This window comes from Haliotis cracherodii, unplaced genomic scaffold (assembly GCF_022045235.1).
Source record: "Haliotis cracherodii isolate W230 unplaced genomic scaffold, xgHalCrac1.p SCAF_6, whole genome shotgun sequence".
Lineage (NCBI taxonomy): Eukaryota > Metazoa > Mollusca > Gastropoda > Lepetellida > Haliotidae > Haliotis > Haliotis cracherodii.
Window position 1 is genome coordinate 579,476 of NW_027266319.1, and position 26,197 is coordinate 605,672.

Here is a 26,197-nt window from a genome sequence, read left to right on the forward strand (position 1 = left end):
TGTTGGACAAAACATTGGCAATATTCATATAAGTATATTTTTCAAATGAAATCAGCTTGTCTGTTACCATCAGGTTTTCCCCTTGTCTAATAATAACATTTCGCTTTGTTTTGAGATTAAGTATATATTTGTAGCGACTTAGTCTCGAAATATTTTAAAAACTGAGAAACTTGTGACTGAACTTTGTGTGAATGACATATAGATCCAACCAAGATACTTCAGAGATGACGTCATTGCACTGAACATGATGTTCAATGAATTAAAACCAGGTAGTTTTCATATGTTTTTTAAATGTTCTAAGTTGGTACTGACAATAATTAGGGGGGACTAGTAATTTTTAGAATTATCTCCAGCAGGACTGTCAGTTTCAAAAGCCAGCAAGAACACTGAGGTACAAGACTGATTTGGACATGGGGTAGTCTGACTCTCATCTGTAACAGACTACATGCTCAAGCGTTGTGACTGTGTATTCTGACAAGGAGAAATACAACTTTAACTTTGAAAATAACCCAAGCAAACGGTTGTCTCAATTTGGCGGTTTCAGTTCCAGTTGTAGAGATGACAAGACTAGTACAGTGCCCCATCATATCATGTCCGTCTACAATTTGTTTATAAACACACAATGCCATTTTAGAAAGGGGTCAAATGTAACAAATGTTATATTTGGGATAACATGTTCTTAGTAAAGTACAGATTCCAGTTCTTTTAGGGGTTTGAGTCCCATCGGGGATTCAAACCCACATTGCCAGAGTGAGGCACCTAATTGCCAGCACACAAAGCACACAAAGTGGAAGCCTCGGTGGCTGAGTGGATTAGATCACTGACTTTGTGTGATTACGATTAGGTGCCTCACTCTGGCAGTGTGGGTTCGAATCCCGGATGAGACTCAACACCAAAAAGTACTAGAATCTGTACTTTAGTAAGAAAATGTTATGCCAAATTGATCATTTGTTAAATATTGTGTTTATTGTTCCTTGTCAAAGTCAAAGATGGGCCTTACGAATTTAATTGTGCGAATCAGAAGATTAATTTCAATGACAGATGTTCATCACTTTCCATGTGTTTGTGCAGTCTACTTGTGTGAAGTACTTCCCTCATTGCCTTGATTCACATCACAGTCATTAGATTTCTAAGCGTGACATGAAAGCACTGGGAACTTGTTTCAGCTGTGTCATAATGATTTGGACCCTGTCATTTCCTCTTTTATACAGGGAATTTTATCCGTGAAACAATAATGATATATTTCTATTTCAATTTTGTAATACTGGTATCAGATCACTTTATGCCTTCTGCTAATTTTTATCCCCTGCCACGAAGTGGAAGGGGGATATAAGAATGGGTGCTGTCCTTCCGTCCGTTCGTCATGTTTCGTTTCAAGAGCAGAACTCAAAAACCATGAGTGATATCTTAACCAAACTTGGCACACAGATAGGTCTAGTGGTGAACTGGTGCCTTTTTTATGGTTTGGGATGTTACAAATTTATCTTGATAGTGCTTGTTTCCAGAGCAGGTCTTGAAAACTGTACAATATTTCTTGCCATGCACACAACCAGACATGTCATGCTGGCATGGGTTATGAGTTTTTCATGCTTGTCTCAAATATGATGTACTGGTACAATCTTCAATATGCATACATCTTCCCGAGGCAAGAGAGTTAACTGACTATAAAAGTCCAGTTTCCACCCTTGCCGAACTAGGCTGGTATTATGGAGTTAGATTTTGGCTTGGCGAACGAGCCTATGTGCACCGAAATCGAAATCCGGTTCGTAAACTGTCATGCAGATTTCGGTTGATTGCAGAATTTGCACAGCATTTGGACCACTAACTCGTTGTCAACAGATATTTTCCAAATCTTTTCAAGTTTTTAATCAAGGTGCTCACGTGATTTGATGCAGTTCGCAATGTAAGACCCGTTTTCTCACAATATAGATCTTGATTGTCCATCAGATCGTCTTGACTGGGCACCGCCATTTTGTTTGAAGCAAATGCAAGTGATACGAGAGGTGGAATCTCATTGGTCCATAGGAGAGGCACAGAAGGGATTTAACTCATAACAGCCACTGGTGGCGCTACGATCGAGCCCAGGAATTCCAGCCTAGTTCGGCAAGGGTGGAAACTGGACTTTTAAAGTCAGTTAACTCCCTTGCCTCGGGAATAAATGTCAGTCTACAGGCTTCTCACTTCTTACTTCTTACTCCTGCTTGGAGTATTGCCTTTCATCATGGTCAAGACAAGGCATGATATTTAACACAAGTTCCTTACTGATTCCAGGACTAAAGACGGACTCAACCGTCACAACATTAGCAACTACTGTGTCATCAGTGTATAAAAACAACATCAGCATCTACCACAAAATCAGCATCTATCGGGACATCAGCAGCACCAGTCTGACCCTTCAAGGCCTCAGGAAATCTTCGACATCCCACACGAGTAAGTTGACTAATAGCGTGATGATATAGGGCAATAATGGTGGTCATATTAACATAGTCTGCCTCTGATTATTTCCTGTGCAGTTTGGCACACGCTCAGCCACAATGGGCAATTTCCGCCGTTAAGCACCTTATTGATGGAACAGTCCGCCAGCTCAAGACAGCAATTGTCGTCCACTTGATGTCGACGAAAACTACTGTTCGCTTCGTTAGCAGACATCGTTAACCTTCATTCAGTCTTCGTATTGACCATGTCTCTAATCTTCTACATAATAAAATAGTTCTTTTATCCTTTATATCCTCCTTCCTAGGTAATATTGTTTCCATCTGCCTCTTGGAGAGATCAAGAACCTTTTTAGAATGATCTGTAATTTATCGTTCTTTTAACATGAACCCGGTGGGGATCTATCATCGGTCCCCAGATCCCAGGCTTGTTGTAAAAGATGACAGGGATTGGTGATTGGCTGATTGAATGTCATCATGACCTGATGGCTTTGGCTGTTGCTCATGCTATCAACCACTGGTTTAATTGACCCTGGTTTATGTACAGGCCACTGTGACATGGGTGGTATTCATTGACTGCGATGTTAGGCAACACTCACTTGTAACGGATATGGTTATATTAAGATTTCACTTTAGAATGACAAATCTAAAACCATGGAATAATTGACAGAAAATGGTTGTAGAATTAGGATTGACAGTGGTGTGATAATGACAGCTTTCTTGGCTAATACAGTTCTCATAGACAGCAAAACAGCTCCTTAGAGAACAAAGGCCAACAGAACATTAGGAACGATTAGTGTGATCTGTCTTCAATGAATGAGGACATGTGGGCCACCATTATCTCACAGACACACAGAACTGTGTCCAGACAGCCCTTTTGTCAGTAGCCCCATGTTATAACCACGGTATCACATCACTTCATCACCAATCACAATAGCTACTGAGGCTGCTGGCTGAGTATTATCCATATCTCCCTAGGGAGGGAATCTGCACACGCCCAGGGGACAGGCTCAGGGTCACTCAAACTGCGATGTGATTGGCCAAGCGGTGGCCTAATAATGCTAGCTGATTGCCGATATTGATGGTGAAGTTAGGCGAGCAGGTATTGATCGTTGGGCTGGCTCTGGAACTGCCAACACTGGTCTTGTTGCCACTTGGGCAGATGGCCTGGTCTTCTGTGCCTGACGGACTACACAAAAGGTTTAATCCCTCTCTATTGCACAAGTGATAGTTACATGGCTCTTGTCTAACACGGCTAAATGTGACCACCCTCTGTCAAGTGAGACGTTTACACGTGAAACGCCAGCATCTGTTCTGACACATGAATATTGGCGGATGTATGGAGCAGGGCAAGAGTGAAGGTTAGTGGTCTGAGAGAGGGATATACATGTGTGTGAGAGGACTGTCAGAGCATCTGATATATATATATGTCTTCATGTGTCAGAGTGCTACAGTGATAGTAATTTGCACTAGTTCTACATTTCTTCCCAAGCTACTCAATAGTTAAGGTGTCATAAGTGCTAGTGGAAATTTGCCATTAGGGTTTTGCTACAATGTTACTATTTTTAGGACTAGTGGATTTAAGGTTTTAGTTTCTATCCCTGGGACTATCATAGCATGTCACGTGTGTGTGAGAGGACCGTCATAGTATGTCATGTGTGTGTGAGAGGACCGTCATAGTATGTCATGTGTGTGTGAGAGGACTGTCATAGCATGTCACGTGTGTGAGAGGACTGTCATAGCATGTCACGTGTGTGAGTGAGGACTGTCATAGCATGTCATGTGTGTGTGAGAAGACTGTCATAGCATGTCATGTGTGTGTGAGAGGACTGTCATAGTGTGTCATGTGTGTGAGAGCACTGTCATAGCATGTCGTGTGTGTGAGAGTACTGTCATAGCATGTCATGTGTGTGAGAGTACTGTCATAGCATGTCAAGTGTGTGAGAGGACTGTCATAGCATGTCATGTGTGTGAGAGTACTGTCATAGCATGTCAAGTGTGTGAGAGTACTGTCATAGCATGTCATGTGTGTGAGAGTACTGTCATAGCATGTCAAGTGTGTGAGAGTACTGTCATAGCATGTCAAGTGTGTGAGAGTACTGTCATAGCATGTCAAGTGTGTGAGAGTACTGTCATAGTGTGTCATGTGTGTGAGAGTACTGTCATAGCATGTCAAGTGTGTGAGAGTACTGTCATAGTGTGTCATGTGTGTGAGAGGACTATCATAGCATGTCAAGTGTGTGAGAGGACTGTCATAGTGTGTCATGTGTGTGAGAGGACTGTCATAGCATGTCAAGTGTGTGAGAGTACTGTCATAGCATGTCATGTGTGAGAGGACTGTTATGGTATGTCATGTGTGTGAGAGTACTGTCATAGCATGTCATGTGTGTGTGAGAGCACTGTCATAGCATGTCATGTGTGTGTGAGAGCACTGTCATAGCATGTCATGTGTGTGTGAGAACACTGTCATAGCATGTCATGTGTGTGTGAGAGCACTGTCATAGCATGTCATGTGTGTGTGAGAGCACTGTCATAGCATGTCATGTGTGTGTGAGAGTACTGTCATAGCATGTCATGTGTGTGTGAGAGCACTGTCATAGCATGTCGTGTGTGTGAGAGCACTGTCATAGCATGTCACGTGTGTGTGAGAGCACTGTCATAGCATGTCGTGTGTGTGAGAGGACTGTCATAGCATGTCATGTGTGTGTGAGAGCACTGTCATAGCATGTCATGTGTGTGAGAGGACTGTCATAGCATGTCACGTGTGTGTGAGAGGACCGTCATAGTATGTCATGTGTGTGTGAGAGGACTGTCATAGCATGTCACGTGTGTGAGAGGACTGTCATAGCATGTCAAGTGTGTGAGTGAGGACTGTCATAGCATGTCACGTGTGTGAGAGGACTGTCATAGTATGTCATGTGTGTGTGAGAGGACCGTCAAAGTATGTCACATGTGTGTGAGAGGACTGTCATAGCATGTCACGTGTGTGAGAGAACTGTCATAGTATGTCATGTGTGTGTGAGAGGACCGTCATAGTATGTCATGTGTGTGTGAGAGGACTGTCATAGCATGTCATGTGTGTGTGAGAGGACTGTCATAGCATGTCACATGTGTGTGTGAGAGGACCATCATAGCATGTCATGTGTGAGTGAGGACTGTCATAGCATGTTGTGTGTGTGTGAGAGAGGACTGTCATAGCATGTTGTGTGTGTGTGTGAGAGGACCGTCATAGCATGTCACGTGTGTGTGAGAGGACTGTCATAGCATGTCACGTGTGTGAGAAGACTGTCATAGTATGTTGTGTGTTTGTGAGAGGACCGTCATAGCATGTCGTGTGTGTGAGAAGACTGTCATAGTATGTCACATGTATGTGAGAAGACTGTCATAGCATGTCACATGTGTGTGAGAAGACTGTCATAGCATGTCACATGTGTGTGAGAAGACTGTCATAGTATGTTGTGTGTGTGAGAAGACTGTCAAAGTATGTCATATGTGTGTGTGAGAGGACTGTCATAGTGTGTCATGTGTGTGAGAGCACTGTCATAGCATGTCAGTGGGGGGGAGAACTGTCATAGCATGTCATGTGTGTGAGAGGACTGTCATAGCATGTCAAGTGTGTGAGAGTACTGTCATAGCATGTCATGTGCGTGAGAGTACTGTCATAGCATGTCACATGTGTGTGAGAGTACTGTCATAGTGTGTCATGTGTGTGAGAGGACTGTCATAGCATGTCAAGTGTGTGAGAGTACTGTCATAGCATGTCATGTGCGTGAGAATACTGTCATAGCATGTCACATGTGTGTGAGAGGACTGTCATAGCATGTCAAGTGTGTGAGAGTACTGTCATAGCATGTCATGTGTGTGAGAGTACTGTCATAGCATGTCATGTGTGAGAGGACTGTTATGGTATGTCATGTGTGTGAGAGGACTCTCATGGTATATCATGTGTGTGAGAGGACTGTCATAGTGTGTCATGTGTGTGAGAGGATGGTCATAGCATGTCATGTGTGTGAGAGGACTGTCATTGCATGTCATGTGTGAGTGAGAGGACTGTCATTGTGTGTAATATATATATGTCATAATACCCGAGAGCACCATTATACCATGTGATATATGTGTGATTGGACTACCAGTGTTTGATACGGAGATATCGCCATGCTTGTCTACGCTACATTGTGCGGGTAACGTGGGGGAGTCTTCTGTGAATACACACATTGAGTTAGTCAGTCCACAGTGTAGTCACACCAACAGTATCAGGATAGCCTGTCTAACTGAGGTAAGGCACACTTTGTCAATGTTTTCCCTCGGTGATGCGGAAAACTTTCAACAATTGCCTTTAACTTATTGAAGTTTAGATGAACTTGCATAGACTTAATATCATCCTGTATTCACCATCAATAGTGTATTTGTATTTGGTATGTCAAAAGCCATGTAGACTTATATTAATTTCTGTAATTTTTGTATTGGTTTTTTTGTATAGATTGTCTTTAAATATAGAAACCATTACAAGGTGGTTCTAAATGTGACAGATTCAATATTTAGTATTTGAAATATACATACAGATGTCCTTACAAATGAAGAAATATGACTATTGCTTAGTGGGCATTAAACAACAAACAAACAAACCGATGAAGATCCCTCCTTATAATTGTGTGATCCATCATTATGGTTGTGTGATCTCATCCTTATAGGGGGCCACGGGTGGCCCAGTCAACTAAGGCGCTGCAATTCGCCGTGCAGAGTTGCGTCCCATGGGCACGCTAGAAACCTATGATTGTGGGTTTGAGTCCCGGTTTGCCCTGATTATGTTTCTAGGTTTGTCAGCACCATACCCGTGCTCGTGGGTTTTACCGAAGTGGTAAACGTCTAAGACCTGCATCACTTGGGGCTTTCCTCCCACATTAAGCTGACACGCCGTGATATGACTGTAATAAAGTTAAAAGCGGCGTTAACCCCAACTCACTCACTCATCCTTATAGTTGTGTGATCTCATCCTTATAGTTGTGTGATCACTCCTTCTAGTTGTGTGATCCATCATGATAGTTGTGTGATCCCTCCTTATAGTTGTGTGATCTCATCCTTATAGTTGTGTGATCCATCCTTATAGTTGTGTGATCTCATCCTTATAGTTGTGTGATCAATCGTGATAGTTGTGTGATCCTCTCCTTATAGTTGTGTGATCCCCTCCTTATAGTTCTGTGATCCCCTCCTTATAGTTGTGTGATCATCTCCTTATAGTTGTGTGATCCATCCTTATAGTTGTGTGATCTAATCCTTATAGTTGTGTGATCCATCGTGATAGTTGTGTGATCCATCGTGATAGTTGTGTGATCCCTCCTTATAATTGTGTGATCCATCGTGATAGTTTTGTGATCCATCGTGATAGTTGTGTGATCCCCTCCTTATAATTGTGTGATCAATTGTGATAGTTGTGTGATCCATCGTGATAGTTGTGTGATCCCCTCCTTATAGTTGTGATCCCCTCCTTATAGTTGTGTGATCCTCTCCTTATAGTTGTGTGATCCCTCCTTATAGTTGTGTGATCCCCTTCATATAGTTGTGTGATCCTCTCCTTATAGTTGTGTGATTCCCTCCTTATAGTTGTGTGATCCTCTCCTTATAGCTGTGTGATCCCCTCCTTGTAGTTGTGTGATCCTCTCCTTATAGTTGTGTGATCCCCTCCTTATAGTTGTGATCCCCTCCTTATAGTTGTGTGATCCTCTCCTTATAGTTGTGTGATCCCTCCTTATAGTTGTGTGATCCCCTTCATATAGTTGTGTGATCCTCTCCTTATAGTTGTGTGATTCCCTCCTTATAGTTGTGTGATCCTCTCCTTATAGCTGTGTGATCCCCTCCTTGTAGTTGTGTGATCCTCTCCTTATAGTTGTGTGATCCCCTTCATATAGTTGTGTGATCCTCTCCTTATAGTTGTGTGATCCCCTCCTTATAGTTGTGTGATTCCCTCCTTATAGTTGTGTGATCCTCTCCTTATAGTTGTGTGATCCCCTTCATATAGTTGTGTGATCCTCTCCTTATAGTTGTGTGATCCCCTCCTTATAGTTGTGTGATCCTCTCCTTATAGTTGTGTGATCCCCTCCTTATAGTTGTGTGATCCCCTTCATATAGTTGGGTGATCCCCTCCTTATAGTTGTGTGATCCCCTTCATATAGTTGGGTGATCCCCTCCTTATAGTTGTGTGATTCCCTCCTTATAGTTGTAGATGGTAATGAACAGGCAGAGTAAATCCGATGCATCAGGGATTAATCGGCTAAACCCTTTTTTGTGCATCTGATACAAGTAAATAATTTGCTGATGCGAGTGTTTGACTTTGCGCTTGCCATGTTTTACATGCGGAGATCTGACCATGAGACAGTGGTGGGGTAAATGTCACCCCAAGTTTAATGTTCCCTGAGAGGAGCTCCCACTCAGCTTCAACTTCAACCAGTAAATGGCAAACTGCTATGTTGCATTTCCAAACACGATCTTGTCAGAGGGTGTCGGGGAAAGGGCAGCTATACTTGAGAGAGGGTGTGTCATAGAACTTCATGGGATGCCTGGTGGCAGGTTGCCCAGTTCTGTTAGACTTGCACAAGTCTCTCAGGCAATAATTATTTGTTGAAATCATAATTTCTGATTATGTAAATAATAAGAACAAGTTGTCCTGAAAGAGACTGGATTCCTGTCCACATATCTAGACTTGGCTGTTAGGTGGATAGAATTACTACACATCCATGGACTATTCTTTCAGTACAGCCTTAGAGACAGGCTATAGTTCTGTAGGCGGAGGAAGTATTACAGTGGTAGACTGACGTTTAAACTATGATCATTCTTGAGCCTGTCTCTATTGCAGATTCTGCCGATATTAGTCGTCTAGACTTGCCTATGTTAGTCATCTAGTCTTGCCAATGTTAGTTGTCTAGACTTGCCGATGTTAGTCATCTAGACATGCTGATGTTAGTCATCTAGACTTGCTGATGTTAGTCGTCTATAGCATCCGATGTTAGTCGTCTAGACTAGCCGATGTTAGTCGTCTAGACTTGTCAATGTTAGTCGTCTATACTTGCCGATGTTAGTCATCTAGACTTGCCGATGTTAGTCATCTAGACTTGCCGATGTTAGTCGTCTAGACTTGCCGATGTTAGTCATCTAGACATGCCGATGTTAGTCATCTAGACTTGCCAATGTTAGTCGTCTAGACTTGCCGATGTTAGTCATCTAGACTTGCCGATGTTAGTCGTCTAGACTTGTCGATGTTAGTCATCTAGACTTGCCGATGTTAGTCGTCTATACTTGCCGATGTTAGTCGTCTATACTTGCCGATGTAAGCTGTCTAGACTTGCCGATGTTAGTCGTCTATACTTGCCGATGTTAGTCATCTATACTTGCCGATGTTAGTCTAGACTTGCCGATGTTAGTCATCTAGACTTGCCGATGTTAGTCATCTAGACTTGCCGATGTTAGTCATCTAGACTTGCCGATGTTAGTCATCTAGACTTTCCGATGTTAGTCACCTAGACTTGCGGATGTTAGTAATCTAGACTTTCCGATGTTAGTCACCTAGACTTGCCGATGTTAACCGTCTAGACTTACCGTTGTTAGTCGTCTAGACTTGTCGTTGTTAGTCATCTAGACTTTCCGATGTTAGTCATCTAGACTTGCCGTTGTTAGTCATTTAGACTTAGAGAGAACTGAAATACTGTTCAGAGCAGCTTTAAACCTGACTCGCTCACTCACTCATTCACTTTGAAAAAACCCGCCATGATATAACTGACATACTATTCAAAGCAGAGTTAAAGCCAACTCACTCACTCACTTCTAAACAAACACTTTAATGTTTTATTGATGGAGGCATAAGTCAGCCTGTGTTGTAGTGACAGAAACAGGGAGAGTAGAGGTCTTGGGACTGTTTTCAGTTTCCAGACAATGCTAGTTCTTTCATCTGAGCCCATAATTTCATTCTTTCCACATCAAGATAATGACCAGTGCCCCATGGCTAGCCTTGCTCCAAGGCTGTACTACAAGATAAGTCCATAGATGTGTAGTTATTATATCCTCCTATTAGGCAAGTCTAGATATGTCTAAGTACTTCAGTCTCTTAAAGGGACAACTTGTTTTTATCATTTCCATAATCTAGAAATGATTTAAACTAATACTTATTACCTTAGAGACTTGTGCAAGTCTACCCCATGGCTTTCATTCAGTAAATATAGCTCAGGTTTTCTTGCAATATTGGTTTGTTCTTCATGCATTCATACAGTGTTTTTTTCAAAAGAATTCAAATTCATAAGATTTTCCATCAGTTATCTGTTCATTGTATGACTGTCTATATCTAATTGTCCAGTAGTATCCCAGAGCCATCTACATCGCCATGGTATTATTCATAAATCTCAAACATCAAACAGGGTTATGAAAGTCTATCGCTTGAGACATACTGTTATGCAAGTCGTATGAATGTCAAGTACCAGAGAACCACCCTGCCTAGCCTTGCTCCAAGGCTCTGGCGAATGATAACAAAGCCCATGGGTGTATGGTAATACTATACTTTTAGTTGGCAAGTCTGAATATGTGGAGAGTCTAATGACTCCAGTCTCTTATAAGGACAACTTGTTCTTTTTATTTATATAATCAAGAAATTATTATTTGAACTAATAATTATTGCCTTAGAGACTTGTGCTAGACAGCATGGCTTGGGGTTGGGGAAATGGCTTCATTATTGGGGCAAGTCTTGACGTCTCCATCACAAGTAATTTATCGGAATGTATGTCTGTATCTGAGCAGCATAAAGGATATTTGGTAAACATATCACATCTACATTGATTATTTTAAATTTGAGTAAAATATGAATATATTATTTTGAGTAAATGTCGGCCTCTGTGAAACATACATGTCTGTCTCTTGGCAGCATAAAGAATAACTGTTTGGAAAACATATCACATCTACATTGATTATTTTAAAGTTGAATAAGATTTGAATATATTGTTTTGAGTAAATGTTGGCCTCTATAAAACATAAAGGGAAGTACTCTTTTGGATGATGACCTTCTTCCATGGTCTAAAGATATATTGGGAATATTTACATAATTTGGAGTTCTGAATATTCTGTATGAAATAAAAAAAGGTTTGTGCTGAATATCAAAATCTAGTAGGCCAGAAGTATGTCTACGTTGTTTGTGTCAATTCCGATAAAACATTAACCAGAAAAACTGTGAATCTAAATATCTCACAGGATTATTCAGTATAGGACATTAAAGGTACTGTTTGAAGCCCAGGAATATATATACATTGAGTGTTAAATCTGATCTTCCCAGTGAAATAAGAATGCTTTGTTGGGTGCATGCTCCTTAACCAGTCTATCTGTGGAGCTATGGAGCCACGGATGGAGCCGTGATCCCGCCTTCTCTACACTCCGTGAATCATAGGTCACGGCAAGCAGCGATCTCCTCCCTCCTCTCTCCCCCCTCCCTCTCTCCCCCCCTCCCTCTCTCCCCCCTCCTTCAGTTCTGCCAGCCAAGTGTGTTCAGTGAAGTGCGCTCTCATTCTACGCTAGCCTATAGTATTCCCGGCTTCCTATTCGTGTGGGAGAAACACATGTTAGACCTGTGAGAGGACCTCGATGTTTCTCCCTTCGGAAATTATCGGAAATAGCAGGTGCTGAAGTTTACAGAGGGAAAAAACGTCTGTTGGAGTTACTGAAATTCAGGTAAGGTTTTGTGTGCTGTAGGCTGGTGAAACTGCCCAGCTGGCGAACCATCAAGCCATCGGTCACTCTGCTCGGTCAAGGATTTGCATTACGGCCTCACAGGTATTTCATCTCATGCCTGACCGAGCATGTCTCTGGAGTCTATGACACTGCATGTGTATTGGGACTGCGGAGTATGCCTGGACATACTGGAATGTTTTCTGGGGCTTTGTGTGGGACGTCTGCTCTTCCCAGTTTTGGAGGGAAATAGCTGTGGTTTTTACAAGCTCCTAGAGATCCAGGTAGATAGTTGTGACACTTTGTTGCATTTGACCCCATATTTAGTGGACTTGGTGATTTCCGTCACGTACAGTTTCCAATCTTGGTCAGGGTTGACGTAGTGGCAAACGTTATGAATGAATGACATTGTGCGACTTGACAGTTGTTCACTGATAGTATGTTACAATCTCCGACCCTTCAACCTTTGCATAGTGTTACAGAGTTTTATCTACAGGGACATGTAGCACGCTAGCCGGCACAAACTAGACCGGAGCCTCCTGCTTCCCTGCCCCTTGCCAGGCATGATGATACTAGACACAGGTAGACCATGCTGCTTCCCTGCCCCTTGCCAGGCATGATGATACTAGACACAGGTAGACCCTGCTGCTTCCCTGCCCCTTGCCAGGCATGATGATACTAGACACAGGTAGACCCTACTGCTTCCCTGCCCCTTGCCAGGCATGATGATACAAGACACAGGTAGACCCTGCTGCTTCCCTGCCCCTTGCCAGGCATGATGATACTAGACACAGGTAGACCCTACTGCTTCCCTGCCCCTTGCCAGGCATGATGATACAAGACACAGGTAGACCATGCTACTTCCCTGCCCCTTGCCAGGCATGATGATACTAGACACAGGTAGACCCTACTGCTTCCCTGCCCCTTGCCAGGCATGATGATACAAGACACAGGTAGACCCTGCTGCTTCCCTGCCCCTTGCCAGGCATGATGATACTAGACACAGGTAGACCCTGCTGCTTCCTTGCCCCTTGCCAGGCATGATGATACTAGACACAGGTAGACCCTGCTGCTTCCCTGCCCCTTGCCAGGCATGATGATACTAGATACAGGTAGACCCTGCTGCTTCCCTGCCCCTTGCCAGGCATGATGATACTAGACACAGGTAGACCCTGCTGCTTCCCTGCCCCTTGCCAGGCATGATGATACTAGACACAGGTAGACCCTACTGCTTCCCTGCCCCTTGCCAGGCATGATGATACTAGACACAGGAAGACCCTACTGCTTCCCTGCCCCTTGCCAGGCATGATGATACTAGATACAGTTAGACCCTACTGCTTCCCTGCCCCTTGCCAGGCATGATGATACTAGACACAGGTAGACCCTGCTGCTTCCTTGCCCCTTGCCAGGCATGATGATACTAGACACAGGTAGACCCTGCTGCTTCCCTGCCCCTTGCCAGGCATGATGATACTAGACACAGGTAGACCCTGCTGCTTCCCTGCCCCTTGCCAGGCATGATGATACTAGATACAGGTAGACCCTGCTGCTTCCCTGCCCCTTGCCAGGCATGATGATACAAGACACAGGTAGACCCTGCTGCTTACTTTCCAACACGCTGTATTTACAGTCTACTGCCAGATTTAACAAATCAGGCTCTGATTTCTTGAAACAAACTTAAGTTAAAAAGCTTACTTCGGTCTGAGTTTTTACTCAAATTTGAGAAAGCGCAGCAAAACACATTCTCGAGTTAAAAGCTGAGTAAAACTTAAGTTTGTTTTGTGACATGGGGGCCTTGATTCTGTGTTTCCCCTCTGCTGTGGTGGGTGGGGGTACATGAGCAGGTGTAGAGACTACCAGGTGAGATTCTTCACCTGTCCACCACTGGGCAGGATTAGACCCGAGGGTTAAGTTCGTTATCTACACAGGTATTTACAAGTGCTGTTGCCTATATCTAAGCCCAGCCACTTCACTTTATCTGGAGTAGTTAAATGTCCAGTGAGAGGTACCGTACTTCCCCAAGTTACTGTTCTAGAGATATGTTTCATATTTACCTGTGCTGAGTGAGAGGTACCGTACTTCCCCAAGTTACTGTTCTAGAGATATGTTTCATATTTACCTGTGCTGAGTGAGAGGTACCGTACTTCCTCAAGTTACTGTTCTAGAGATATGTTTCATATTCACCTGTGTTGAGTGAGAAGTACCGTACTTCCCCAAGTTTCTGATCTTGAGGTATGTTTCATATTCACCTGTGTTGAGTGAGAGGTACCATACTTCCTCAAGTTACTGTTCTAGAGATATGTTTCATATTCACCTGTGTTGAGTGAGAAGTAGCGTACTTCCTCACGTTACTGTCCTCCTGTGTGGAGGTTGTGGGTGGCGTACTTCCTCACATTACTGTCCTGTGTGGAGGTTGTGGGTGGCGTACTTCCTCACGTTACTGTCCTCCTGTGTGGAGGTTGTGGGTGGCGTACTTCCTCACGTTACTGTCCTCCTGTGTGGAGGTTGTGGGTGGCGTACTTCCTCACATTACTGTCCTGTGTGGAGGTTGTGGGTGGCGTACTTCCTCACGTTACTGTCCTCCTGTGTGGAGGTTGTAGGTGGCGTACTTCCTCATGTTACTGTCCTCCTGTGTGGAGGTTGTGGGTGGCGTACTTCCTCACGTTACTGTCCTGTGTGGAGGTTGTGGGTGGCGTACTTCCTCACGTTACTGTCCTCCTGTGTGGAGGTTGTGGGTGGCGTACTTCCTCACATTACTGTCCTGTGTGGAGGTTGTGGGTGGCGTACTTCCTCACGTTACTGTCCTCCTGTGTGGAGGTTGTAGGTGGCGTACTTCCTCACGTTACTGTCCTGTGTGGAGGTTGTGGGTGGCGTATTTCCTCACATTACTGTCCTGTGTGGAGGTTGTGGGTGGCGTACTTCCTCACGTTACTGTCCTGTGTGGAGGTTGTGGGTGGTGTACTTCCTCACACTACTGTCCTGTGTGGAGGTTGTGGGTGGCGTACTTCCTCACACTACTGTCCTGTGTGGAGGTTGTGGGTGGCGTACTTCCTCACACTACTGTCCTGTGTGGAGGTTGTGGGTGGCCAAGAGGTTACAGTGTTAGCTTGGACTGGGATTGATTACTCAGATATTTCTATTTTGGTGACGTGTGTTGGGCGTGCCAGCATTCAGCAGGGAAGAACGTATTTCTTACCCCCACAGGAGTCGTTAGTGTATGTAGATGATACATGACCCAGGTGTCCATGGATGGGGGACAAGTGACCACTGTCCAGCATGGCTCTCACTACATGGGGGTAATAAATTGAGGCAGGCAGGAGCACAGACACGATTTATAGCTGGACTTTTGTCCCGTGTGAGGATGGCGGGGCAGTAGGGGTCAGTTGGCGTGGTGGGAACAACAGCAAGGTCAGTGTGGGATATCGGCAAGCCTCTATCACTCGGCTTGTATTGTTGCCGGCTTGTATTGTTGCCGGCTTGTATTGTTGCCGGCTTGTATTGTTGCAGGCTTGTATTGTTGCAGGCTTGTATTGTTGCAGGCTTGTATTGTTGCAGGCTCCAGTGGTAATGGTAGATTGATCAGGTCACAGTGGGCGAGAGCACTACTACCAATGGCCTACAGTCAAGGATTGTATGGGGAGGGAAAAGTAATGGAAAACTGGCCAGAGTTGATTGCTTGTTTTGTATGGGGAGAGAAAAGTAATGGAATACTGTCAAAAGTAGATTACTTGTTTTGTATGGGGAGGGAAAAGTAATGGAATACTGTCAAAAGTAGATTACTTGTTTTTTTATGGGGAGGGAAAAGTAATAGAAAACTGGCCAGATTTGATTACTTGTTTTGTATGGGGAGGGAAAAGTAATGGAATACTGGCCATGGCCTGATTACTTGTTTTGTATGGGGAGGGAAAAGTAATGGAATACTGTCATATGTAGATTACTTGTTTTGTATGGGGAGAGAAAAGTAATGGAAAACTGGCCAGATTTGATTACTTGCTTTGTATGTTGAGGGAAAAGTAATGGAATACTGGCCATGGTCTGATGCTGGCCGGATGCTGCCAGCCTTAGAGAGAAACTCATCGGAGATACATCATAAAAGATGTGCCGTAAAGACGTGAAACTTGAATCCTGTGTTTGTCAACTCACATAATGTTTTATTGTTAAGAAGAGAGAAACAACATATTATTATATTTTATATTAGCAATATCTATATTCCTTTTTTAGTCAATTCAATGTAAAAAACATCCAACCGTCAGTTGATGATTAAAAACATCAACCAAGGTTAATCCGTCCATTTGTAAAGTGACTGTTTCATTGACTGCATCATGTTCACTGAACTAATGTCGGTTCATCCAGCTGGAAAATTGCTATCTTTGTGTTCTTGTTTCCGTTCCCTTCCCAAATATATTTAATTCATTTTTATGACAAAATGTCCCAACACTCCTTCTATGGCCTCCTGGTGCTACTGGGGTGACGACTATCTGTGCCCAGATCCCTGTCTCCAACATAGAGGTAGACATGCACAAGTTTCTAAGGCAATAATTATTAGTTAAAATTATTATTTCTAGATTATGTAAATACTTACTGTCCACATATCAAGACTTGCCTATTAGGAAGGCTAGCATAGAGGTGGCAGTGTCAGAATTCCTGCCAGGTGGCTGGTGTAGCTCTATGGGGATGTAGGGGGGTATACAGCACTCACTGTGATAAGGGTAGTCTGTCATACACACACTGAAACAAATATATCCAGTACAGCCTATGCAAGTCTATAATGTTTGTCAAGTCAAGATACTGCTGTCTGAAAATGAAACAAGTCTCTGGGCGACTTTTTATTATGTTCTATTACTATAGTTTAGCAACTGTTTCTTTTCTGTAAAATATATTCATTTCAGAGACTAGGTGTTAGTCTGTGATAAGTGGTGTGTACCAGAACATAGCAATAGAGCCTGTGAAAGTATTTGCAATTTAATCATTTTCTAACTTATTTCCTTGTATTTATGACATTTCACATTTGGATGACTTTTGATAAGAATGCTACAATTCATTATTTTTTTATAAGGAAAACATGTGTTTAAGCAGTGTAATAGATAGCTGTTAAGAGAGATTTAAATTTTTTAACCTATGATAAATGAGCTGAAAACACACACAGCTAGGGACTCTCTCTGAGCATATTCCCAAGATGAAAAAGGTGACTATGCTTGTCGTACGAGGCAACTCATGGGATCGGGTGGTCAGGCTCCCTGACTTAGTTGATGGATGTCATCATATCGCAATTGCATGGATCGATGCACATGATGTCAATCACTGGATTGTCAGGTCCTGACTTGATTATTTACAGACCGCCATCATATAGCTTGGATATTGCTGAGTGCGGCGTTAAACAACAAACAAACAAACAAAAACAAGATATTGTATGTTATAAAGTCAGCACAAAAATTTTCTCAAGGTGTTCTTCCACTCTTGTGCAACATCATTCAATAATGGTAGTAATGTTATTTCTCAACACTGAAATGTAAAAACATCTGGGAATTGTGTATGTTTCCATTATCGCAGCGATCTGTTACAGCTCAGTTGCTTGAATACCGTGTTAGCTCACCTGGAACGCAGCAGGGTATTGTGATCCCCATGCACTGACCCATGGACAGAGATCGGGTCACCGGGAAGGTTGTTCATGGCGGAAGCCTGATCACATGCTTGTGTTTCACTCTCTGTGAAACGTGTAGTGTAAATACGGGTGGGGAAGTTAGGGGTTGGTTAGTTGGGTGAGAAAGTTAGGTGTTGGTTAGTTGGGTGAGAAAGTTAGGTGTTGGTTAGTTGGGTGGGGAAGTTAGGTGTTGGTTAGTTGAGTGGGGAAGTTAGGGGTTGGTTAGTTGAGTGGGGAAGTTAGGGGTTGGTTAGTTGAGAGGGAAAGTTAGGTGTTGGTTAGTTGAGAGGGAAAGTTAGGGGTTGGTTAGTTGGGTGGGAAAGTTAGGTGTTGGTTAGTTGGGTGGGAAAGTTAGGTGTTGGTTAGTTGGGTGAGAAAGTTAGGTGTTGGTTAGTTGGGTGAGAAAGTTAGGTGTTGGTTAGTTGGGTGGGGAAGTTAGGTGTTGGTTAGTTGAGTGGGGAAGTTAGGGGTTGGTTAGTTGAGTGGGGAAGTTAGGGGTTGGTTAGTTGAGAGGGAAAGTTAGGTGTTGGTTAGTTGAGTGGGAAAGTTAGGTGTTGGTTAGTTGGGTGGGAAAGTTAGGTGTTGGTTAGTTGGGTGAGAAAGTTAGGTGTTGGTTAGTTGAGTGAGAAAGTTAGGTGTTGGTTAGTTGGGTGAGAAAGTTAGGTGTTGGTTAGTTGGGTGAGAAAGTTAGGTGTTGGTTAGTTGGGTGAGAAAGTTAGGTGTTGGTTAGTTGGGTGGGGAAGTTAGGTGTTGGTTAGTTGAGTGGGGAAGTTAGGGGTTGGTTAGTTGAGTGGGGAAGTTAGGGGTTGGTTAGTTGAGTGAGAAAGTTAGGTGTTGGTTAGTTGGGTGGGAAAGTTAGGTGTTGTTTAGTTGAGTGGGAAAGTTAGGGGTTGGTTAGTTGGGTGAGAAAGTTAGGGGTTGGTTAGTTGTAGTGAGAAAGTTAGGTGTTGGTTAGTTGAGTGAGAAAGTTAGGTGTTGGTTAGTTGGGTGAGAAAGTTAGGTGTTGGTTAGTTGAGTGGGGAAGTTAGGTGTTGGTTAGTTGAGAGGGAAAGTTAGGTGTTGGTTAGTTGAGTGGGAAAGTTAGGGGTTGGTTAGTTGGGTGAGAAAGTTAGGGGTTGGTTAGTTGTAGTGAGAAAGTTAGGTGTTGGTTAGTTGAGTGAGAAAGTTAGGTGTTGGTTAGTTGGGTGAGAAAGTTAGGTGTTGGTTAGTTGAGTGGGGAAGTTAGGTGTTGGTTAGTTGAGAGGGAAAGTTAGGTGTTGGTTAGTTGAGTGGGAAAGTTAGGTGTTGGTTAGTTGCGTGGGAAAGTTAGGGGTTGGTTAGTTGGGTGGGAAAGTTAGGGGTTGGTTAGTTGTAGTGAGAAAGTTAGGTGTTGGTTAGTTGGGTGAGAAAGTTAGGTGTTGGTTAGTTGGGTGAGAAAGTTAGGTGTTGGTTAGTTGGGTGAGAAAGTTAGGTGTTGGTTAGTTGGGTGAGAAAGTTAGGGGTTGGTTAGTTGGGTGAGAAAGTTAGGTGTTGGTTAGTTGGGTGAGAAAGTTAGGTGTTGGTTAGTTGAGTGAGAAAGTTAGGTGTTGGTTAGTTGAGTGAGAAAGTTAGGCGTTGGTTAGTTGGGTGAGAAAGTTAGGCGTTGGTTAGTTGAGTGAGAAAGTTAGGGGTTGGTTAGTTGAGAGGGAAAGTTAGGTGTTGGTTATTTGAGTGAGAAAGTTAGGTGTTGGTTAGTTGAGTGAGAAAGTTAGGTGTTGGTTAGATGGGTGAGAAAGTTAGGTGTTGGTTAGTTGGGTGGGAAAGTTAGGGGTTGGTTAGTTGGGTGGGAAAGTTAGGGGTTGGTTAGTTGTAGTGAGAAAGTTAGGTGTTGGTTAGTTGGGTGAGAAAGTTAGGGGTTGGTTAGTTGGGTGGGAAAGTTAGGGGTTGGTTAGTTGGGTGGGAAAGTTAGGGGTTGGTTAGTTGTAGTGAGAAAGTTAGGTGTTGGTTAGTTGGGTGAGAAAGTTAGGTGTTGGTTAGTTGGGTGAGAAAGTTAGGGGTTGGTTAGTTGGGTGAGAAAGTTAGGTGTTGGTTAGTTGGGTGAGAAAGTTAGGTGTTGGTTAGTTGAGTGAGAAAGTTAGGTGTTGGTTAGTTGAGTGAGAAAGTTAGGCGTTGGTTAGTTGGGTGAGAAAGTTAGGCGTTGGTTAGTTGAGTGAGAAAGTTAGGGGTTGGTTAGTTGAGTGAGAAAGTTAGGTGTTGGTTATTTGAGTGAGAAAGTTAGGTGTTGGTTAGTTGAGTGAGAAAGTTAGGTGTTGGTTAGATGGGTGAGAAAGTTAGGTGTTGGTTAGTTGAGTGGGAAAGTTAGGGGTTGGTTAGTTGCGTGGGAAAGTTAGGTGTTGGTTAGTTGGGAGGGAAAGTTAGGTGTTGGTTAGTTGGGTGAGAAAGTTAGGTGTTGGTTAGTTGAGTGGGAAAGTTAGGTGTTGGTTAGTTGAGAGGGAAAGTTAGGTGTTGGTTAGTTGAGTGAGAAAGTTAGGTGTTGGTTAGTTGAGTGAGAAAGTTAGGTGTTGGTTAGTTGAGAGGGAAAGTTAGGTGTTGGTTAGTTGGGTGGGAAAGTTAGGGGTTGGTTAGTTGAGTGGGAAAGTTAGGTGTTGGTTAGTTGGATGGGGAAGTTAGGGGTTGGTTAGTTGGGTGAGAATTTAGGTGTTGGTTAGTTGGGTGAGAAAGTTAGGTGTTGGTTAGTTGAGTGAGAAAGTTAGGTGTTGGTTAGTTGAGTGGGAAAGTTAGGTGTTGGTTAGTTGGGTGGGAAAGTTAGGTGTTGGTTAGTTGAGTGAGAAAGTTAGGTGTTGGTTAGTTGAGTGGGAAAGTTAGGTGTTGGTTAGTTGGATGGGGAAGTTAGGGGTTGGTTAGTTGAGTGAGAATTTAGGTGTTGGTTAGTTGGGTGAGAAAGTTAGGTGTTGGTTAGTTGAGTGAGAAAGTTAGGTGTTGGTTAGTTGGGTGAGAAAGTTAGGTGTTGGTTAGTTGAGTGAGAAAGTTAGGGGTTGGTTAGTTGGGTGAGAAAGTTAGGTGTTGGTTAGTTGAGTGAGAAAGTTAGGTGTTGGTTAGTTGAGTGAGAAAGTTAGGTGTTGGTTAGTTGAGTGAGAAAGTTAGGTGTTGGTTAGTTGAGTGAGAAAGTTAGGGGTTGGTTAGTTGGGTGAGAAAGTTAGGTGTTGGTTAGTTGAGTGAGAAAGTTAGGTGTTGGTTAGTTGGGTGAGAAAGTTAGGGGTTGGTTAGTTGGGTGGAGAAGTTAGGTGTTGGTTAGTTGAGAGGGAAAGTTAGGGGTTGGTTAGTTGGGTGAGAAAGTTAGGGGTTGGTTAGTTGGGTGGGAAAGTTAGGGGTTGGTTAGTTGAGAGGGAAAGTTAAGTGTTGGTTAGTTGGGTGAGAAAGTTAGGGGTTGGTTAGTTGGGTGGAGAAGTTAGGTGTTGGTTAGGTGAGAGGGAAAGTTAGGTGTTGGTTAGTTGAGAGGGAAAGTTAGGGGTTGGTTAGTTGGGTGGGAAAGTTAGCGGTTGGTTAGTTGGGTGGGAAAGTTAGCGGTTGGTTAGTTGGGAGGGAAAGTTAGGTGTTGGTTAGTTGAGAGGGAAAGTTAGGTGTTGGTTAGGTGAGAGGGAAAGTTAGGTGTTGGTTAGTTGAGAGGGAAAGTTAGGTGTTGGTTAGTTGGGTGGGAAAGTTAGGTGTTGGTTAGTTGAGAGGGAAAGTTAGGTGTTGGTTAGTTGGGTGGGAAAGTTAGCGGTTGGTTAGTTGGGAGGGAAAGTTAGGTGTTGGTTAGTTGAGAGGGAAAGTTAGGTGTTGGTTAGTTGAGAGGGAAAGTTAGGTGTTGGTTAGTTGAGAGGGAAAGTTAGGTGTTGGTTAGTTGAGAGGGAAAGTTAGGGGTTGGTTAGTTGGGAGGGAAACTTATGTGTTGGTTAGTTGGGAGGGAAAGTTAGGTGTTGGTTAGTTGACAACGCATTAGACGACTGGGCCACCCGTGCCCCCAGTTACACATGTAACAGAGCAGATGTATTAAGCACACTCTTGGGTTGACAGAGGGGTAGGAAAAGTGCCTGGGTTATCTCCGGTGATGGTTGAGATACCACTGCCATACGGCCATTGTAATAGCTAAGTCAGATGTGAACATTTGAATTGTCAGCGATAAGCCAGTGTATTTTATCATTGCAATCTTCTTTAAAGGAGAACTGTCTGGCTGATATCATCGTAGAGACATTGTTGGACCATGAAGTTTGTGTATTAGGGAGGGTGGGAACAAAACAGATTTAAGATTTAAGACAAGCCTAGGGTAGTCTAGCGGTAAGTGTGTTTGCCATCATATATAAGGTCTGGGTTTGATTCCCGATTTTACATCGGACCTGTGGAACCATGGCCACATTCCAATCTGAAAACCTTTTTGTTGCATTTTTGCCTCTTTCCTTCTTTTAAAAACCAAAGTAACTTTAAACATGCTGTTGGAATTTTAAAACCAAAAAAATAAAGCTCTCAAGTATGAGATTATAGTAGCCTTGTATGAGAGTGTGAGTTTTGTTGTATCACTGTGAATGTGACGCGGAACACGAGAGGGTTGACAGGTACGCCCCAGGTGTGTCTGCAGTTGATAGGCCTAAAACACAACATATACACAGGCATGTATCGTAGTTATACCCCAGTGCCCAGCCAGGCTGATGAATGTGGCTACTTATATACTGCGTATATTTTGGGGTAGTTTTACTCCAGGGAGTGCCCTGCATTTGTCATGGATTTTCATCGCCGCCAGGTGCTTGTAATTAGGGTCCGATATACCCATGTCTCCACCGGTCCAGGTCCTCGAGTCTATCTGTGTCGGGGAATTTTCACCTGGGTGTCATGCTGAATACCAAAGGGATCACCCGGTCATGACCCAGATATCACAGGTGAGAGGAACACCACTCGATGGGTCTACTGCTGATAGCCGAGTTGTGTAGTCTGTTGCCATGGATACATAACAGCGCCACCTGGTGATCTTTGTATCCCTCTTTACTTCCACGTAGTGTGGTTCTTATAGGGCCAATGTGTCAGGTTGAGAATGAAAATTAAATTAGGCTTACTGGGTCATGGATGACTATCTGAGGATTGGTTGGGTACAATGGCTGTTCAACCAACAGTTATTAACAGCTGAAATACCACATCTTTGTATTCCTGTACTCCCACCCATGCTATAACAAACAGTACTGTGGTCTGTTCCCTTCTAATACTTGCAAATTGGAGCGTGGGCGGCTTTCATGACAAATCTCTCTTGTTATCACACGTCAATATTAATAATGTAATAAGTACTGTTGTTTCATGATATTTATTTTCATCAAACTCATCCTATTAAAAATATTCTCATAAAGGAAAGATGTTTTTGACAATATGATCGGTTGTGATTAGTTGTCAGGACGTGTGTTTTGTTATTTTGTGTGATGACTGTAAGAGCGCTGTGAGGCTACATCCTTAGCGAACCCTTTGTACATGGCTGATGTGTCAGTGACTAGGATCATCCTTCCTCAAGTCTGCAGATATAACCACATCAGGAGGTGAGATCAGTTGTTATTTGAGAATGACTTGTAAAGTTTCCGTTCCAAAATTAAATCGGGAGAAATATGATTGTGCCAGGAAGTTTGGTTGTGATGAATCAGTATGAGTGTACACCATGACGTCTTGTCACAGACATGTGACATGGGGATACTGTGAATGGGGGGGGGGGGGGTCAATGGAGGGGTCGCATGTTTATAAGTTAACCCTCCCTCAGTTGTAATCTTACAATATCTGAATGAATCGTCATGGAAACATGGATGTAACATCCACAGCCGTAGAACATGCAGTTAAACCCTTAAAAAAAGGCAAATTTCTGCTACTCCTTATGATACCTTAACTATTGTGCAGTTTGGCAAGGACTACAGGACTAGTGCCAATTTCTAGCACAGAATCTATTGATGACTTAAGACATAAACAACTGAAGTCACAGAACACGACTCTAGAGAGCAAATCTGTCTGAGCATTTCATCCTATATATTTGATGAGGACAGATATGTATTTGTAGGCCCTCAGTTGGGATGGTGTATGTTCTTAGATAAACGTGTTTCGGCTCAAAAATAATTTCAAATCAGGAAAATGAGGTTGCAAATCTCAGTGTTATGTATTGAAGTGTCATATTCTTGTATGCTTGAAAGAAAGTAGTCTATCATGCAGACCCTGAAACAAATATATCCAATAAAGCCCATGCAAGTCTATATTAGTGGGCAAGTCTAGATTACTGCTGTATCTGAAAATGAAGTCTCTGGGCTCCTTTTCATTATATTTTGATCAAGATAATTTAACAACTGTTTTTTCTGTAAGATTTGTCATTTCTCAGACTAGATGTTAGTCTGGAAAGACAGTTGACACTGCCATATAGGATGTTTCTGCCTCTAACCAGACTCCTTGCTATACACTGCCATATAGGATGTTTCTGCCTCTAACCAGACTCCTTGCTATACACGGCCATATAAGATGTTTCTGCCTCTAACCAGACTCCTTGCTATACACTGCCATATAGGATGTTTCTGCCTCTAACCAGACTCCTTGCTATACACGGCCATATAGGATGTTTCTGCCTCTAACCAGACTCCTTGCTATACACTGCCATATAGGATGTTTCTGCCTCTAACCAGACTCCTTGCTATACACGGCCATATAGGATGTTTCTGCATCTAACCAGACTCCTTGCTATACACTGCCATATAGGATGTTTCTGCCTCTAACCAGACTCCTTGCTATACACTGCCATATAGGATGTTTCTGCCTCTAACCAGACTCCTTGCTATACACTGCCATATAGGATGTTTCTGCCTCTAACCAGACTCCTTGCTATACACTGCCATATAGGATGTTTCTGCCTCTAACCAGACTCCTTGCTATACACTGCCATATAGGATGTTTCTGCCTCTAACCAGACTCCTTGCTATACACTGCCATATAGGATGTTTCTGCATCTAACCAGACTCCTTGCTATACACGGCCATATAGGATGTTTCTGCATCTAACCAGACTCCTTGCTATACACGGCCATATAGGATGTTTCTGCCTCTAACCAGATTCCTTGCTATACACTGCCATATAGGATGTTTCTGCCTCTAACCAGACTCCTTGCTATACACTGCCATATAGGATGTTTCTGCATCTAACCAGACTCCTTGCTATACACTGCCATATAGGATGTTTCTGCCTCTAACCAGACTCCTTGCTATACACTGCCATATAGGATGTTTCTGCCTCTAACCAGACTCCTTGCTATACACGGCCATATAGGATGTTTCTGCCTCTAACCAGACTCCTTGCTATACACTGCCATATAGGATGTTTCTGCCTCTAACCAGACTCCTTGCTATACACGGCCATATAGGATGTTTCTGCATCTAACCAGACTCCTTGCTATACACTGCCATATAGGATGTTTCTGCCTCTAACCAGACTCCTTGCTATACACTGCCCTAGATAAATATACAAACAATGCATAGGGATGTTAAAATGACAGTTTGACCTACAAGTTGACTGGGCAGAGTGTGTTGTTTAGTCATCATGAATATGCCTGCCTAGTTATTTCAATGCTAACCTTCCCATGCTTGTCTACTGCCCGAAGCTGCGTAACTCTACACTAACATACATATGTGTCTATTCAGCATGCGTAACTCTACACTAACATACATATGTGTCTATTCAGCAATTAACGGAACTACTTTGTCTATTTACCAAGTGTGACCTTCCATCAGTGGTCGGTCTGGCGGGAGATTAGGCGCTGAACACCGACCTTTGTTCTACACAGTTATGAATATAAGCAGGGTTAGCTGTAATGAATAATTTATATTGAAAACTGTTGAGGTAAATCCAATTTAATGTCTTATAAACAAGGGCCTATTGTGGAAGTGGGTCTGTGGCACTGGGAGGGGCGGGATGCGAGAGGCTGGCTGTTCTTGAAGAAACAGGGTAATGGATGGATGTTTGATATGGCCAGAGGGATAGGTATTAATTGAGTCGAGCAAAATGAACAGTGGGTCTTTATTTGCTGGCGATGTTATCAATGGCTTCTAGGGTTTGGGGGGGTTTACAGGAAGCAATGTGGATCGCGGGACGTAGATACAAATGTCGTTTTTTAAATAGTTGATTGTTCCAGTTGATGTGTATGAGTGAGATGTCAGTTTTGACATCCGGCAGACATCCTGGATGGGACAGTTTCCAGAAACACTCTCACTGACTGAAACAGTGTCCTTCGAAAAGTGTTTTGTTTGTTTGTTGGTTAACACCGCACTCAGTAATACTCCAGCTATATGATGGCGTTCTGTAAATAATCAAGTCTGGACCAGACAATCCAGTGATTGACATCATGAGCATCGATCCATGCCATTGGGATATGATGACATACATCAACCAAGTGAGCAAGCCTGACCACCCGATCCCGTTAGTCGCCTCTTAC

The 26,197-nt window shown here is 43.2% G+C and overlaps 1 protein-coding gene across 3 annotated transcripts in view; it reads left to right on the plus strand.

Moving 5' to 3' along the window:
• Window positions 1-3,609: 3,609 nt before the first annotated feature.
• The window catches only part of LOC139446228 (dystroglycan 1-like), a 59,357-nt gene continuing 36,769 nt past the window's right edge, over window positions 3,610-26,197 (plus strand). For 2 of the 3 annotated variants that reach the window (XM_071227568.1, XM_071227565.1), the window contains exon 1: window positions 11,967-12,131. The gene's annotated coding sequence lies outside the window, so the exon portion shown is untranslated. Of the gene's footprint in view, window positions 3,794-11,966; window positions 12,132-26,197 lie in introns of those variants that run through there. The other variant, XM_071227572.1, reaches the window with a different exon arrangement.